The sequence below is a fragment of the Delphinus delphis genome, chromosome 13 (genome assembly GCF_949987515.2).
Source record: "Delphinus delphis chromosome 13, mDelDel1.2, whole genome shotgun sequence".
In the NCBI taxonomy this organism is placed as follows: domain Eukaryota; kingdom Metazoa; phylum Chordata; class Mammalia; order Artiodactyla; family Delphinidae; genus Delphinus; species Delphinus delphis.
The window spans coordinates 57,854,373-57,870,605 of NC_082695.1; positions in this window are offsets into that span (position 1 = coordinate 57,854,373).

The following is a 16,233-nucleotide window of genomic DNA, read 5'->3' on the forward strand; positions in this document are numbered from 1 at the left end:
AGACCTAAATGTAAGGCCAGAAACTATCAAACTCTTAGAGGAAAACATAGGCAGAACACTCTATGACATAAATTACAGCAAGATCCTTTCTGACCCACCTCCTAGAGTAATGGAAATAAAAACAAAAATAAACAAATGGGACCTAATGAAACTTAAAAGCTTTTGCACAGCAAAGGAAACCATAAACAAGACCAAAAGACAACCCTCAAAATGGGAGAAGATATTTGCAAATGAAGCAACTGACAAAGGATTAATCTCCAAAATTTACAAGTAGCTCATGCAGCTCAATAACAAAAAAACAAACAACCCAATCCAAAAATGGGCAGAAGACCTAAATAGACATTTCTCCAAAGAAGATATACAGACTGCCAACAAACACATGAAAGAATGCTCAACATCATTAATCATTAGAGAAATGCAAATCAAAACTACAATGAGATATCATCTCACACCAGTCAGAATGGCCATCATCAAAAAATCTAGAAACAATAAATGCTGGAGAGGGTGTGGAGAAAAGGGAACACTCTTGCACTGCTGGTGGGAATGTGAATTGGTTCAGCCACTATGGAGAACAGTATGGAGGTTCCTTAAAAAACTACAAATAGAACTACCATATGACCCAGCAATCCCACTACTGGGCATATACCCTGAGAAAACCGAAATTCAAAAAGAGTCATGTACCAAAATGTTCATTGCAGCTCTATTTACAATAGCTCGGAGATGGAAACAACCTAAGTGCCCATCATCGGATGAATGGATAAAGAAGATGTGGCACATATATACAATGGAATATTACTCAGCCATAAAAAAGAAACGAAATTGAGCTATTTGTAACGAGGTGGATAGACCTAGAGTCTGTCATACAGAGTGAAGTAAGTCAGAAGGAAAAAGACAAATACTGTATGCTAACACATATATATGGAATTTAAGAAAAAAAAATGTCATGAAGAACCTAGGGGTAAGGCAGGAATAAAGACACAGACCTCCTAGAGAACGGACTTGAGGTTATGGGGAGGGGGAACGGTGAGCTGTGACAGGGCAAGAGAGTGTCATGGACATATACACACTAACAAACGTAGTAAGGTAGATAGCTAGTGGGAAGCAGCCGCATGGCACAGGGATATTGGCTCGGTGCTTTGTGACAGTCTGGAGGGGTGGGATAGGGAGGGTGGGAGGGAGGGAGACGCAAGAGGGAAGACATATGGGAACATAAGTTTATGTATGACTGATTCACTTTGTTATAAAGCAGAAACTAACACACCATTGTAAAGCAATTGTACCCCAATAAATATGTTAAGAAAAAAAAAAAAGTACAGAGTAATTTTTTTAAAAAATTGCTAGAGTTAAAGGGAGTTGTATTATGATGATAAAAAGATTAATCTATCAGGATATTATATTTTGTATGCACTGAAAGTGTAGCCTCAGTTTATGGTGAAGAAAAGTTTATAGAACAAAACTTGAAAATTATAGTAAGATATTTTAACACATCTCCCTCAGCAATTGAAAGAATAAGTAGGAAAAACATCAATAAAAATATGGAAAGTTTGAACAAAACCACACAATCAATCAAAAATACATATATAAGATGTTGTAACCAACAACTGAAAAAGTCACATTTTCTTCAAATGAACCTGGTGCATTTATAGAAATTGACTTCATGCTAAGGTATGAAGCACTTCTCAAAGCATAGCAAAGAATCAAGTTCATAGCATACTCCCAAACAAATGAAATTTGAATATGGTTCAATATTGTAGGAAAAAAATATATTTCTACATGGTCAATAGGTCAAAAATATATTACATAAAATTTATAAAATATTTGTAACTGAACAATAATGAAAATATCAGATATCAAAACTGTGTGATATCTAAACCTTTGTTTAGAATGATGTTTATAGAATTATATGAATCTTTTAGAAAGGTAGAAACACAAATTTGAAGTTACTATTGCAATTGTTTTGGGGCACCACAAACCATGTTCATATAAGATGACAAACTTAATCAATAAATGTTGTGTGTTCTGACTTCCCCACCTACTGGCTGTTCCCCCATCTTCTTCCCTTGCCTCAGGTCTCCCTATTCCCTAAGACACAACAATATATTAAAATTAGGCTGATTAGTAACACTACAATAGCTTCTAAGTGTTGAAGTGAAAGGAAGAGTAACACATCTCTCACTTTAAATCAAAAGCTAAATATGGTAAAACTTAGTGAGAAAGGCATATTGAAAACCAAGACAGTCCAAAAGCTAGACCTCTTGTGCCTGTTAGCAAAGTTGTGAATGTGAGGGAAAAGTTATTGAAGAAAATTAAAAGTTCACTCCAATGAACATACAAATGATAAGAAAATGAGACAGCCAAAGGCTGATATCGAGAAAGTTTTAGTGGTCTGCCTAGAAGATCAAATCAGCCACAGCATTCCCTTAAGCCTAATTCTGAGCAAGGCTCTAAATATGTTCAATTCTATGAAAGTTGAGAGAGGTGAAGAAGCTGCAGATGAAAAGTTTGAAGCTAGCAGAAGTTGGTTCATGACAGTTAAGGAAAGAAGCCATCTCCATAACATCAAAGTTCAAGGTAAGCAGCAAGTGCTGATGTAGAAGCTGTGGCAGGTTATCCAGAAGATCTAGCTCAGATAATAAAGGTGCCTATACTAAACAATAGATCTTCAGTGTAGATGAAACAGCCTTATATCACAAGAGTCTACCATTAGGACTTTCATAGTCAGTGTCTGACTTCAAAGGACAGACTGACTCTGTTGTTAGGGGCTAATGCAGCTGGTGACTTAAAGTTGTAGGTAATGCTTTTTTAACCATTCCAAAAATCTTATGATCCTTAAGAATTATACTAAATTGACTGTGCTTGTCCTCTATAAATGGAAAAACAAAGCCTGGATGACAACACATCTGTTTACAATATGGTTTACTAAATATTTTAAGCCCACTGTTGAGACCTACTACTCAGAAAAAAGATTTGTTTCAAAATATGACTGCTCATTGACAATGCACCTGGTCACCAAGATCTTTGGTGGAGAGGTACAAGGAGGTTAATATTTCCATGCCTGCTAACATATCCATATGTCCACCCATAGATCAGGGAGTAATTTCAACTTTCAGGTCTTATTATTTAAGAAACACAGTTCATAAGACTATAGCTTACTGCTATAGATAGTGATTTCTCTGATGAATCTGGGCAAAGAAAACAAAATCTTTTGGAAAGGATTCACCATTGTAGATGCCATTAAGAACATTCATGATTCATCAGAAGAGGTCAAAATATTAATATCAACATGTATTTCATAGAAGTTGGTACTAAACCTGATGGATGACTTTGAGGTGTTCAAGACTTTAGTGGAAGAAGTAACTGCAGATGTGGTGGAAATAGCAAGAGAATTAAAATTAGAAGTGGGGCCTGAAGATGTCATTGAACTGCTACAATCTCATGATGAAATTTTAACAGATAAGGAGTTGCTTCTTATGGATGAACAAAACAAGTGGTTTCTTAAGATGGAATTTAATACTGGTGAAGATGTTAAGAAGATTGTTGAAATGGCAACAGAGGATTTAGAATATTACATAAACTTAGTTGATAAAGCAGCAGCAGGGTTTGAGAGGATTGACTTTAATTTTGAAAGATGTTCTACTGTGGTAAAATGCTATCAAACAACATTGCATGCTACAAGGAAACCGTTCATGAAAAGAAGAGTAAATCAATGTGGCAAAATTTATTGCTGCTTTATTTTAAGAAATTACCACAGTCACCTCAACCTCCAGCAAGCACCATCCTGATCAGTGAGCAGCCATCAACAGCTACACAAGACCTTCCATAAGCAAAAAGATTATGACTCACTGAGGGCTCAGATGATGGTTAGCATTTTTTAACAGTAAAGTACTTTAAATTAAGGTATGCAGTTTTTTTATGACATAATGCTGTTGCACACTTCATAGACTACAGTATAGTGTTAACATAAATTTTATATGCATTAGAGAACCAAAAAGTTTATGTGACTCACTTTTCTTGTGTTTGCTTTATTGTAGTGGTCTGGAACTGAATCCTCAGTGTCTCTGAGGTATGCCTGTATGGTAATTTTTCCATAGCTAAATATTTTAACATCCACAGTAAATTGGTTATGTAAGTCTCTAAATAGACTCAGATCACATCAGATTATATTTTTTTCACAAAATGAATTGACTCTTGTCAGATTTTGCAAGTAACTACATCAAGAAAATCTTTATCTTTTATATTATTTACATTTCTGAAATCAGATAACAGATTGTGGACCTGTGTTTTTAGTGAGAAATTTCAGTATCATAAAAATTGAGAACTATCCCAAATTAATATATAATTTCAATACAAATACATTCAAGTCCTGAAATCTTTTGAATCATAGAATGTCATACAGAGACACTAAAATTAGTAGGGAAGAATAAAGGTAAAAATAAAAAAGGAATATTTGAATTCTAGTAAGAATGAGGTAAGGAGGAAAGGAACAATAACGATGATGTTGAACTCACTCTTTTAAGGCTCTCTGTAAAGCACTAGCAGTTTAGGCAATGGGGTATTAGTTAAGGGCTAGAGAGACCAATAAAATTCAATAAAGAACCAAGGAATATGGTCAAAATATATATGGGAGTTTGATATATTATTGGGGTGGCATTTCAAACCAGTGGGGAAATGAAAGTGCATTCAATGGTACACTGACATTGAGTTATCACTTTGGATTTTTTTGTGTGTGTGGTACGCGGGCCCCTCACCATTGTGGCCTCTCCCGTTGTGGAGCACAGGCTCCCAACGCGCAGGCTCAGTGGCCACAGCTCATGGGCCCAGCCGCTCCACGGCATGCGGATCCTCCCAGACCGGGGCACAAACCCGTGTCCCCCGCATCGGCAGGCGGACCCTCAACCACTGCGCCACCAGGGAAGCCCTTGGATTATTTTTGATATATTATTTCAAAGAGATTTTTTTCCACCAATACTGGAAGGTGATTTTTCTTTGGGGAGAATAGAAGTAGAAAGGGATTGGAAAATCTCACTATACAAATACACACACATATTAGCTAAGTGTTTCCTAATTATAAAAATGTAGCAACACAAATAAACCATTGGAAACATCAAAATTCAGTCCAATATAATAATCAAGCTTAACCTGAAATAAAATTGGAAAACAAATTCTATGCAAAGATTCTTATTGAAATATTATACAGCAAAACAGCACCTTAATGGATGACATAATTGCATATTTTATTATTTGTAGCAGGCTGAAGAACATATATTTAACTCCATGACTATGCATTACTTTGGGAGGTAACTTTGGAATCATGAACCCTCTATTTCAAAGTATAAAATGTAGTTGCATATGCCCTTAGGTTCATTATCAGAATATTAATTCCATGTTATTTAAATGAATAACTCAGTAAATTTTACACTCATTATAATAAAGTCTAAATGGAATTTAAATTTAGTAAAATATTTGATCTTTTCTTTAAAAAACTTCTTACTAGATCAGTAACCTAAAGTTTTCTATTTTTAGAACAAAATATTAAGATGAAAGCATATTTTAAAAATAAATTTCCACATTTCAATAAATTCCATCTCATACATTTATTGACAAATCATACATTTGTTATTTCTGCCTTCGACCTTGAAATTTATATACTATAACTTCAATGGAAAAACTTGAGTCCAAACATGTAAGAAAAAGTAAGTTTAAGAAACATTAATTTTTACAGATTTCTGGGCTTCTTACTTAGTAATTATGAATCAGTTTGAAGGCCCTAATACTGCAATAGTATCATTGAGAGTAATTTTTTTTTTTTTTTTTTTTTTTTTTGTCCACTAGTGGTGTCTGACTGATTCAGCAATTACAGCTTCTGTATCAGAGCTCAAAACCAGGATGATCAACATATTTTTCTAAGATGTTATAACTTGTCTCTATAAATTTCAAGTAAAATTAAATATTTTTAAATCACAAATATTCATCCACATGCTATAGTAACTGCTAAGAAAGAAGCATAGCTTTATAAGGGAATTTTTTTTTTTTTTTTTTTTTTTTTTTTTAGCAAGTGAGGAGTTTCAGATCCAGAAACCTTAAGCACACATCTAATTCAGGTAAAACAAGTGTTAAGTTCTACTCTATTCCATCAAGTATTATTTCCAGTCCTTCTTACTATTTCCAATGGGGGTCTTTCCAGTTCCCTTTGCTAGTACAATATTTCATATATAGTGTATATGTGGAATAATTAATTATACTGATGTGAGGTATTACAACTTAAGATGATTCTTAAATGGTAAAAAAAATGGCATAGAATATTTTATATTACATTTACATGAAGGGAAACATTTAAGTAAGTGCAGAAAAATAAGAAAAATTAAATATTGTAGAAAGATTATTTGGGGTGGAGGAACAATTGGTGCAGATATCATTATAACACCATGCCCCTCCATTAAAAAGAAAGGGCATTTGTGATTAAACATACCACTTGGAGGCCTTAGAAAGTATTGGAAGAAAAAAAGGGGTAAAGAAAAATGTTTCATACAAGTAATAAAAATTTCAGTAACCCAGGAAAACCATCTTTTTAATATATGTGACCTTTTCCACCAAGGAAGATCACCATATAATATGCTAGGTACTCCCTGAAATGCCATTTTCCATCTGTCAAAAAAGCATTTGAGTACAGCAACAGCTGCATAGGGGGTTGATGAGACTTCTGGGGCACAATGGCTAGCAGAGTCTGTTCTAGTCCAGGCCCAGCTGCTAATGAGAAGTGACAAGCATGCTGGGCAATTGGAATTCCAATCCCAACAATCTGCTGACTTCAGGAGCTTCATTGTTCTTCACATCTTTTTTATCTTATACCCAAGCTGGGTAAAAATAAACTAAATTAAATTATTGTAGGTATTCATGGTAATAGTGGTGTTCTATAAGCTATATAATTCTTAATATCACAAAAGGAAGCTCTGATAATGCTCTGCTATAATTGCTAAACTTGAATGTTGAAAGATTGGCAGAAAGATGGTTCTGACTCCTCCAGGAGAAGCTTCACAAGAAAAAATGTCTTCATGGTTAAGACTACTGGGCACTGTTAAAATATTTAGTGTACAGAACAAACTCTTTGGGATTTGTTTTAAATTTTTTTAATATCTCCCTGTCTGTGTTTCACTTCATTCTTATCCATGGAACTATTAACTTTTATTATATAGCCTACATCATCACAGTAACAGGAATCATAGTTTCCTGAGAAGTTTGAGGCCAGCACGTTTTTGAAGGAAAAGCTATCTAAACTTAGATTGTTTAGTTTTCATTTTGTTTAGTTGTATAATAGTATTGATCATTTTAACAATATGAGCAGCCCTGCCAGTTTCCTTGAATAGCTCTAGTGAAAGTCCTTTTGATTGATTAAACCTGATTTATTTATTTAATCTGTGAGTCATTTTTTTTTTAGAAGTCACCTTCCATTGAAGATAAGTGCATATTTCCATTACTCTGGGAGACTGATATAAAAAGATATTGCTGCAATTTATGTCAGAGAGTGTCCTGCCTATGTTTTCCTCTAAGAGTTTTACAGTGTCTGGCCTTACATTTAGGTCTTTAATCCATTTTGAGTTTATTTTTGTATATGGTGTTAGGGAGTGTTCTAATTTCATTCCTTTACATGTAGCTGTCCAGTTTTCCCAGCACCACTTACTGAAGATACTATCTTTTCTCCATTGTATATCCTTGCCTCCTTTATCAAAGGTGACCATATGGGCATAGATTTATCTCTGGGTTTTCTATCCTGTTCCATTGATCTATATTTCATTTTTGTGCCAGTACCATGCTGTTTTGATGACAGTAGCTATGTAGTATAGTCTGAAGTCAGAGAGCCTGATCCCTCCAGCTCCATTATTCTTTCTCAAGATTGCTTTTGTATTTGGGGTCTTTTGTGTCTCCATGCAAATTTTAAGATTTTTTGTTCTAGTTCTGTGAAACATGCAATTGGTAATTTGACAGGGATTGCACTGAATCTAGAGATTGCTTTGGGTAGTATCATTTTCACAATATTGATTCTTACAATCCAAGAACATGGTATATCTTTCCATCTGTTTGTGTCATCTTCAATTTCTTTCATCAGTGACATAATTTTTGGAGTACAGGTCTTTCAGAGTACAGGTCTTTCGGAGTACAGGTCATTAGGTAGGTTTATTCCTAAGTGTTTTATTCTTTTTGTTGCAATGGTAAATGAGATTGTTTCCTTAATTTATCTTCTGATCTTTCATTGTTAATATATACAAATGCAACAGATTTCTGTGTATTAATTTTGTAACCTGCAACTTTACCAGATTATTTAGCTCTAATAATTTTTTAACAGTTTTCTAATAATTAGAATAATAATAATTTTCTGGTAGCCTCTTTAAGGTTTTCTATGTATAGTATCATGTCATCTGCAAACAGTGACAGTTTTACTTCTTCTTTCCCAATTTGGATTCCTTTTATATTTTTTTTCTTCTCTGATTGGCATGGCTAGGACTTCCAAAACTATGTTGAATAAAATTGGTGAAAGTGGATATCCTCATCTTGTTCCTGATCTAAGAGTTTGTTTTGTTTTTTCAGCTTTTACCATTGAGTATAATGTTAACTGTAGGTTTGTCATATATAGCCTTTATTACGTTGAGGTATGTTCCCTCTATGCCCACTTTCTGGAGAGTTTTTATCATAAATGAGTGTTGAATTTTTTCAAAAGCTGTTTCTGCATCTATTGAAATGATTATATGGTTTTTGTTCTTCAGTTTGTTGATATGGTGTATCACACTGATTCATTTGTGGGTGTTGAAAAATCCTTGCATCCCTTGGATAAATACCTCTTGATCATGGTGTATGATCCTTTCAATGTATTGTTGGATTTGGATTGCTAGTATTTTGTTGAAGATTTTTACATCTATGTTCATCAGTTATATTGGTCTGTAATTTTCTTTTTTTATGGTACCTTTATCTGGTTTTGGTATCAGGGTGATGGTGGCCTCATGGATTGAGTTAGGGAGTTTTCCTTCCTCTACAATGTTTTGGAACAGTTTCAGAAGTATAAATGTTAACTCTTTTCTAAATGTTTGATAGAATTTACCTGTGAAGCAATCTGGTCCTAGATTTTGTTTGTTGTGAGATTTTAATCACAGTTTCAATTTCAGTGCTTGTGATTGGTCTGTTCATATTTTCTATTTCTTCCTGGTTCAGTCTTGGGAGAGTGTACTTTTCTAAGAATTTGTCCATTTCTTCCAAGTTGTCCAACTTATTGGCATGCAGTTGCTTGTAGCAGTCTCTTATGGTCCTTTGTATTTCTGTATTTCTGTGCTGTCAGTTGTAACTTCTACTTTTTCATTTCTGATTTTATTGATCCTGCGTCCTCTCCCTTTTTTTCTTCATGAGTCTTGCTAAAGATTTATCAATTTTGTTTATCTTTTCAAAAACCAGCTTTTAGTTTAATTGACCTTTGCTGTTGTTTCCTTCAACTCTATTTGATTTATTTCTGCTAGGATTTTTCTGATTTATTTCCTGGTACTAACTTTAAGTTTTGTTTGTTCTTCTTTCTCTAGTTGCTTTAGGTGAAATGTTAGGTTGTTTATTTTGGAAACTAATTAAACTCAAAAGCTTTTACACAGCAAAGGATACCATAAACAAAACGAAAAGGCAACCCACAGAATGGGAGAAAATACTTGCAAAGGATGTGACCGACAAGGGATTAATCTCCAAAATTTACAAACAGCTTATGGGGCTTAATATCATCAAAATAAACAACACAATCAAAACAATGGGAAGAACACCTAAATAGACATTTCTTCAAAGAAGACATACAGATGGCCAAGAGGCACATGAAAAGCTGCTCTACATCACTAATTATTAGAGAAATGCAAATCAAAACTACAATGAGGAATCCTGGGAAGATGGCGGAAGAGTAAGATGCGGAGATCACCTTCCTCCCCACAGATACACCAGAAATGCATCTACACGTGGAACAACTCCTACAGAACACCTACTGAACACTGACAGAAGACCTCAGACCTCCCAAAAAGCAAGAAACTCCCCACGTACCTGGGTAGGGCAAAAGAAAAAATAATAAACAGAGACAAAAGAATAGGGATGGGACTTGCACAAATGGGAGGGAGCTGTGAAGGACGAAAGGTTTCCACACACTAGGAAGCCCCTCTGCAGGCAGAGACTATGGGTGGTGGAGGGGGGAAGCTTCAGAGCTGCGGAGGAGAGCACAGCAACAGGGGTGCGGAGGGCAAAGCGGAGAGATTCCCGCACAGAGGATCGGTGCCGACTAGCACTCACCAGCCCGAGAGGCTTGTCTGCTCACCTGCCGGGGCGGGAGGGGCTGGGAGCTGAGGCTCAGGCTTCAGTCGGAGCACAGGGAGAGGACTGGGGTTGGCGGCATGAACACAGTCTGCAGGGGGTTAGTGCACCAAGGCTAGCCGGGAGGGAGTTCGGGGAAAAGTCTGGACCTGCTGAAGAGGCAAGAGACTTTTTCTTCCCTCTTTGCTTCCTGGTGCGCAAGGAGAGGGGATTAAGAGCGTTGCTTAAAGGAGCTCCAGAGATGGGCGTGAGCTGTGGCTAAAAGAGCGGACCCCAGAGACAGGCATCAGATGCTAAGGCTGCTGCTGCCGCCACCAAGAATCCTGTGTGTGTGCACAGGTCAATCTCCACACCTCCATTCCGGGGAGGCTGTGCAGCCCGCCACTGACAGGGTCCCGGGATCCAAGGACACATTTCCCAGAAGAATGCCCGGCATGCCTCAGACTGGTCCAGCATCCCGCCAGCCTCTGCCATCGCAGGCTCACTATGGATCCACACCCCTCCCTCTCCCAGGCTTGAGTGAGCCAGAGCGCCCGAGTCAGCTGCTCCTTTAACCCCGTCCTGTCTGAGGGAAGAACAGACAACCTCCGGGGACCTACACACAGAGGCACTGCCAAATCCAAAGCTGAGCTGTGGGATCTGTGTGAAGACGAGAAAGGGAAATCTCTGCCAGCAGCCTCAGGAGCAGCGGATTAAATCTCCACAATCAATTTGATATACACTGCACCGGTGGAATACCTGAATAGACAACGAATCATCCCAAATTGGGGAGGTGGACTTTGAGAGCAAGATTTATTATTTATTCCCCTTTTCCTCTTTTTGTGAGTGTGTATGTATATGCTTCTGTTTGAGATTTTGTCTGTATAGCCTTGCTTTCACCATTTTTCCTAGGGTTCTATCTGTCCATTGTTTTTTTTTTTACTTTAAAAATTTTTTTTTCATAATAATTATTTTAATAACTTTATTTTATTTTATTTTATTTTACCCTCTTTCTATTTTTATTTCTTTCTACTTTTTCTCCCTTTTATTCTTAGCCGTGTGGATGAAAGGCTCCTGGTGCTGCAGCAAGGAGTCAGTGCTGTGCCTCTGAGGAGAGAGAGACAATGTCAGGACACTGATCCACAAGGGACCTCCCAGCTCCATGTAATATCAAACAGTGAAAAGCTACCAAAGATCTCCATCTCAACACCAGAACCCAGCTTCACCCAATGACCAGCAAGGTACAGTGCTGGACACCCTATGCCAAACAACTAGCAAGACAGAAACACAATCCCACCCATTAGCAGAGAGGTTGCCTAAAATCATAATAAGTTCACAGAAACCACAAATCACACCACCAGATGTGGACCTGGTGAACAAAAGACAAGATCCAGCCTAATCCACCAGAACACAGGCACTAGTCCCCTCCACCAGGAAGCATACATAACCCAATGAACCAACTTTAGCTACTGGGGACAGAAACAAAAAACAATGTGAACTACGCATATGCAGCCTGCAAAAAGGAGACCCCAAACACAGTAAGATAAGCAAAATGAAAAGACTGAAAAACACACAGCAGATGAAGGAGCAAGACAAAAACCCACCAGACCTAACAAACGAAGAGGAAATAGGCAGTCTACCTGAAAAAGAATACAGAATAATGATAGAAAAGATGATCCCAAATCTTGGAAATAGAATAGAGAAAATGCAAGAAACATTTAACAAGGACCTAGAAGAACTAAAGATGAAACAAGCAATGATGAACAACACAATAAATGAAATTAAAAGTACTCTAGATGAGATCAATAGCAGAATAACTGAGGCAGAAGAACGGATAAGTGACCTGGAAGATAAAATAGTGGAAATAACTACGCAGAGCAGAATAAAGAAAAAAGAATGAAAAGAACTGGGGACAGTCTCAGAGACCTCTGGTACAATATTAAACACACCAACATTCAAATTATAGTATTTCCAGAAGAAGAAGAGAAAAAGAAAGGGATTGAGAAAATATTGAAGAAATTATAGATGAAAACTTCCCTAATATGGGAAAGGAAATAGTTAATCAAGCCCAGGAAACACAGAGAGTCCCATACAGGATAAACCCAAGGAGAAACACACCAAGACACATATTGATCAAACTGTCAAAAATTAAATACAAAGAAAACATATTAAAAGCAGCAAGAGAAAAACAACAAATAACACACAAGGTAATCCCCATAAGGTTAACAGCTGATCTTTCAACAGAAACTCTGCAAACCAGAATGGACTGGCAGGACATATTAAAGTGATGAAGGAGGAAAACCGACAACCAAGATAACTCTATCCAGCAAGGATCTCATTCAGATTTGATGGAGAAATTAAAAACTTACAGACAAGGAAAAGCTCAGAGAGTTCAGCACCACCAAACCAGCTTTATTACAAATGCTAAAGGGACTTCTCTAAACAAGAAACACAAGAGAAGTAAAAGATCTACAATAACGAACCCAAAACAATTAAGAAAATGGGAATAGGAACATACATATCGATAATCACCTAAAATGAAAATGGATTAAATGTTCCCACCAAAAGACACAGACTGGCTGAATGGATACAAAAACAAGACCCATAAATTTCTTGTCTACAAGAGACCCACTTCAGACCTAGAGACACATACAGACTGAAAGTAAGGGGATGGAAAAAGATATTCCATGCAAATGGAAAACAAAAGAAAGCTAGAGTAATAATTCTCATATCAGACAAAATAGACTTTAAAAAACAGACAGTTAGAAGAGACAAAGAAGGACACTACATAATGATCAAGGGATCGATCCAAGAAGAAGATATAATAATTGTAAATATTTATGCATCCAACATAGGAGCACCTCAATACGTAAAGCAAATACTAACAGCCATAAAAGCAGAAATCAACAGTAACACATTCATAGTAGGGGACTTTAACACCCCACTTTCACCAATGGACAGATCATGCAAAATGAAAATAAATAAGGAAACATAAGCTTTAAATTATACATTAAACAAGATTGACTTAATTGATAATTATAGGACGTTCCATCCAAAAACAACAGAATATACATTTTTCTCAGGTGCTCATGGAACATTCTCCAGGATAGATCATATCTTGAGTCACAAATCAAGCGTTGGTAAATTTAAGAAAATTGAAATTGTATCAAGTATCTTTTCCAACCACAATGCTACGAGGCTTGATATCAATTACAAGAAAAGATCTGTATAAAATATGAACACATGGAGGCTAAACAATACACTACTTAATAAATATGTGATCACAGAAGAAATCAAAGATGGAATCAAAAACTACCTAGAAACAATTTACAATGGAGACATGATGACCCAAAACCTATGAGATGCAATAAAAACGTTCTAAGAGGGAGGTTTATAGGAATACAATCCTACCTTAAGAAACAGGAAATATCTAGAATAAACAACCAAACCTTGCACCTAAAACAATTAGATGAAGAAGAACAAAAAAAACCCAAAGTTAGTAGAAGGAAAGAAATCATAAAGATCAGATCAGAAATAAATGAAAAAGAAATGAAGGAAATGATAGGAAAGATCAATAAAACTAAAATCTGGTTCTTTGAAAAGATAAACAAAATTGATCAACCATTAGCCAGACTCATCAAGAAAAAAAGGGAGAAAAAAAAAAAAAAAGAAAAAAAGGGAGAAGACTCAAATCAATAGAATTAGAAATAAAAGAGAAGTAACAACTGACACTGCAGAAATACAAAAGATCATGAGAGATTACTAAAAGCAATTCTATGCCAATAAAATGGACAATCTGGAAGAAATGGACAAATTCTTAGAAAGGCACAACCTGCCAAGACTGAATCAGGAAGAAATACAAAATATGAACAGACCAATCACAAGACTGAAATTGAAACTGTGATTAAAAGTCTTCCAACAAACAAAATCCCAGGATCAGATGGCTTCACAGGCAAATTCTATCAAACATTTAGAGAAGAGCTAACACCTATCCTTCTCAAACTCTTCCAAATTACAGCAGAGGGAGGAACAGTCCCAAACTCATTCTACAAGGTCACCATCACCCTGATACCAAAACTAGAAAAAGATGTCACAAAGAAAGAAAACTACAGGCCAACATCACTGGTTAACATAGATGCAAAAATCCTCAAACAAATACTAGCAAACAGAATCCAACAGCACATTAAAAGGATCATACACCGTTATCAAGTGGGGTTTATTCCAGGAATGCAAGAATTCTTCAATATATGCAAATCAATCAGCGTGGTACACCATATTAAAAAACTGAAGGAGAAAAACCATATGATCATCTCAATAGATGCAGAGAAAGCTTTTGACAAAATTCAACACCATTTATGATTAAAAAAACCCTGCAGAAAGTAGGCATAGACAGAACTTTCCTCAACATAATAAAGGACATATATGACAAACCCACAGCCAACATCGTCCTCAATGGTGAAAAATTGGAAGCATTTCCACTAAGGTCAGGAACAAGACAAGATTGCCCACTCTCACCACTCTTATTCAACATAGTTTTGCAAGTTTTAGCCACAACAATCAGAGAAGAAAAGGAAATAAAACGAATCCAAATCGTAAAAGAAGAAGTAAAGCTGTCTACTGTTTGCAGATGACATGATTCTATACATAGAGAATCCTAAAGATGCTACCAGAAAACTACTAGAGCTAATCAATGAATTTGGTAAAGTAGGAGCATACAAAATTAATGCACAGAAATCTGTGGCATTCCTATACACTAATGATGAAAAATCTGAAAGTGAAATCAAGAAAACACTTCCATTTACCATTGCAACAAAAAGAATAAAATATCTAGGAATAAACCTACCTAAGGAGACAAAAGACCTGTATGCAGAAAATTATAAGACACTGTTGCAAGAAATTAAAGATGATACAAATAGATGGAGAGATATATCATGTCTTGGATTGGAAGAATCAACATTGTAAAAATGACTCTACTAACCAAAGCAATCTATAGATTCAATGCAATCCCTATCAAACTACCAGTGGCATTTTTCACAGAAGTAGAACAAAAAATTTAACAATTTGTATGGAAACACAAAAGACCCCGTATAGCCAAAGCAATCTTGAGAATGTAAAACGGAGCTGGAGGAATCACACTACCTGACTTCAGACAATACTACAAACTACAGTAATCAAGATGGTATGGTACTGGCACAAAAACAGAAAGATAGATCAATGGAACAGGATAGAAAGCCCAGAGATAAACCCATGCACATATGGTCACCTTATCTTTGATAAAGGAGGCAGGAATGTAGAGTGGAGAAAGGACAGCCTCTACAATAAGTGGTGCTGGGAAAACTGGACAGGTACATGTAAAACTATGAGATTAGATCACTCCCTAACACCATACACAAAAATAAGCTCAAAATGGATTAAAGACCTAAAGGTAATGCCAGACACTATCAAACTCTTAGAGGAAAACATAGGCTGAACACTCTATGGCATCAATCACAGCAAGATCCTTTTTGACCCACCTCCTAGAGAAATGGAAATAAAAACAAAAATAAACAAATGGGACCTAATGAAACTTCAAAGCTTTTGCACAGCAAAGGAAACCATAAACAAGACAAAAAGACAGAATGGGAGAAGATATTTGCAAATGAAGCAACTGACAAAGGATTAATCTCTAAAATTTATAAGCAGCTCATGCAGCTCAATAACAAAAAAACAAACAACCCAATCCAAAAATGGGCAGAAGACCTAAATAGACATTTCTCCAAAGAAGATATACAGACTGCCAACAAACTCATGAAAGAATGCTCAACATCATTAATCATTAGAGAAATGCAAATCAAAACTACAATGAGATATCATCTCACACCAGTCAGAATAGCCATCATCAAAAAATCTAGAAACAATTAATGCTGGAGAGGGTGTGGAGAAAAGGGAACACTT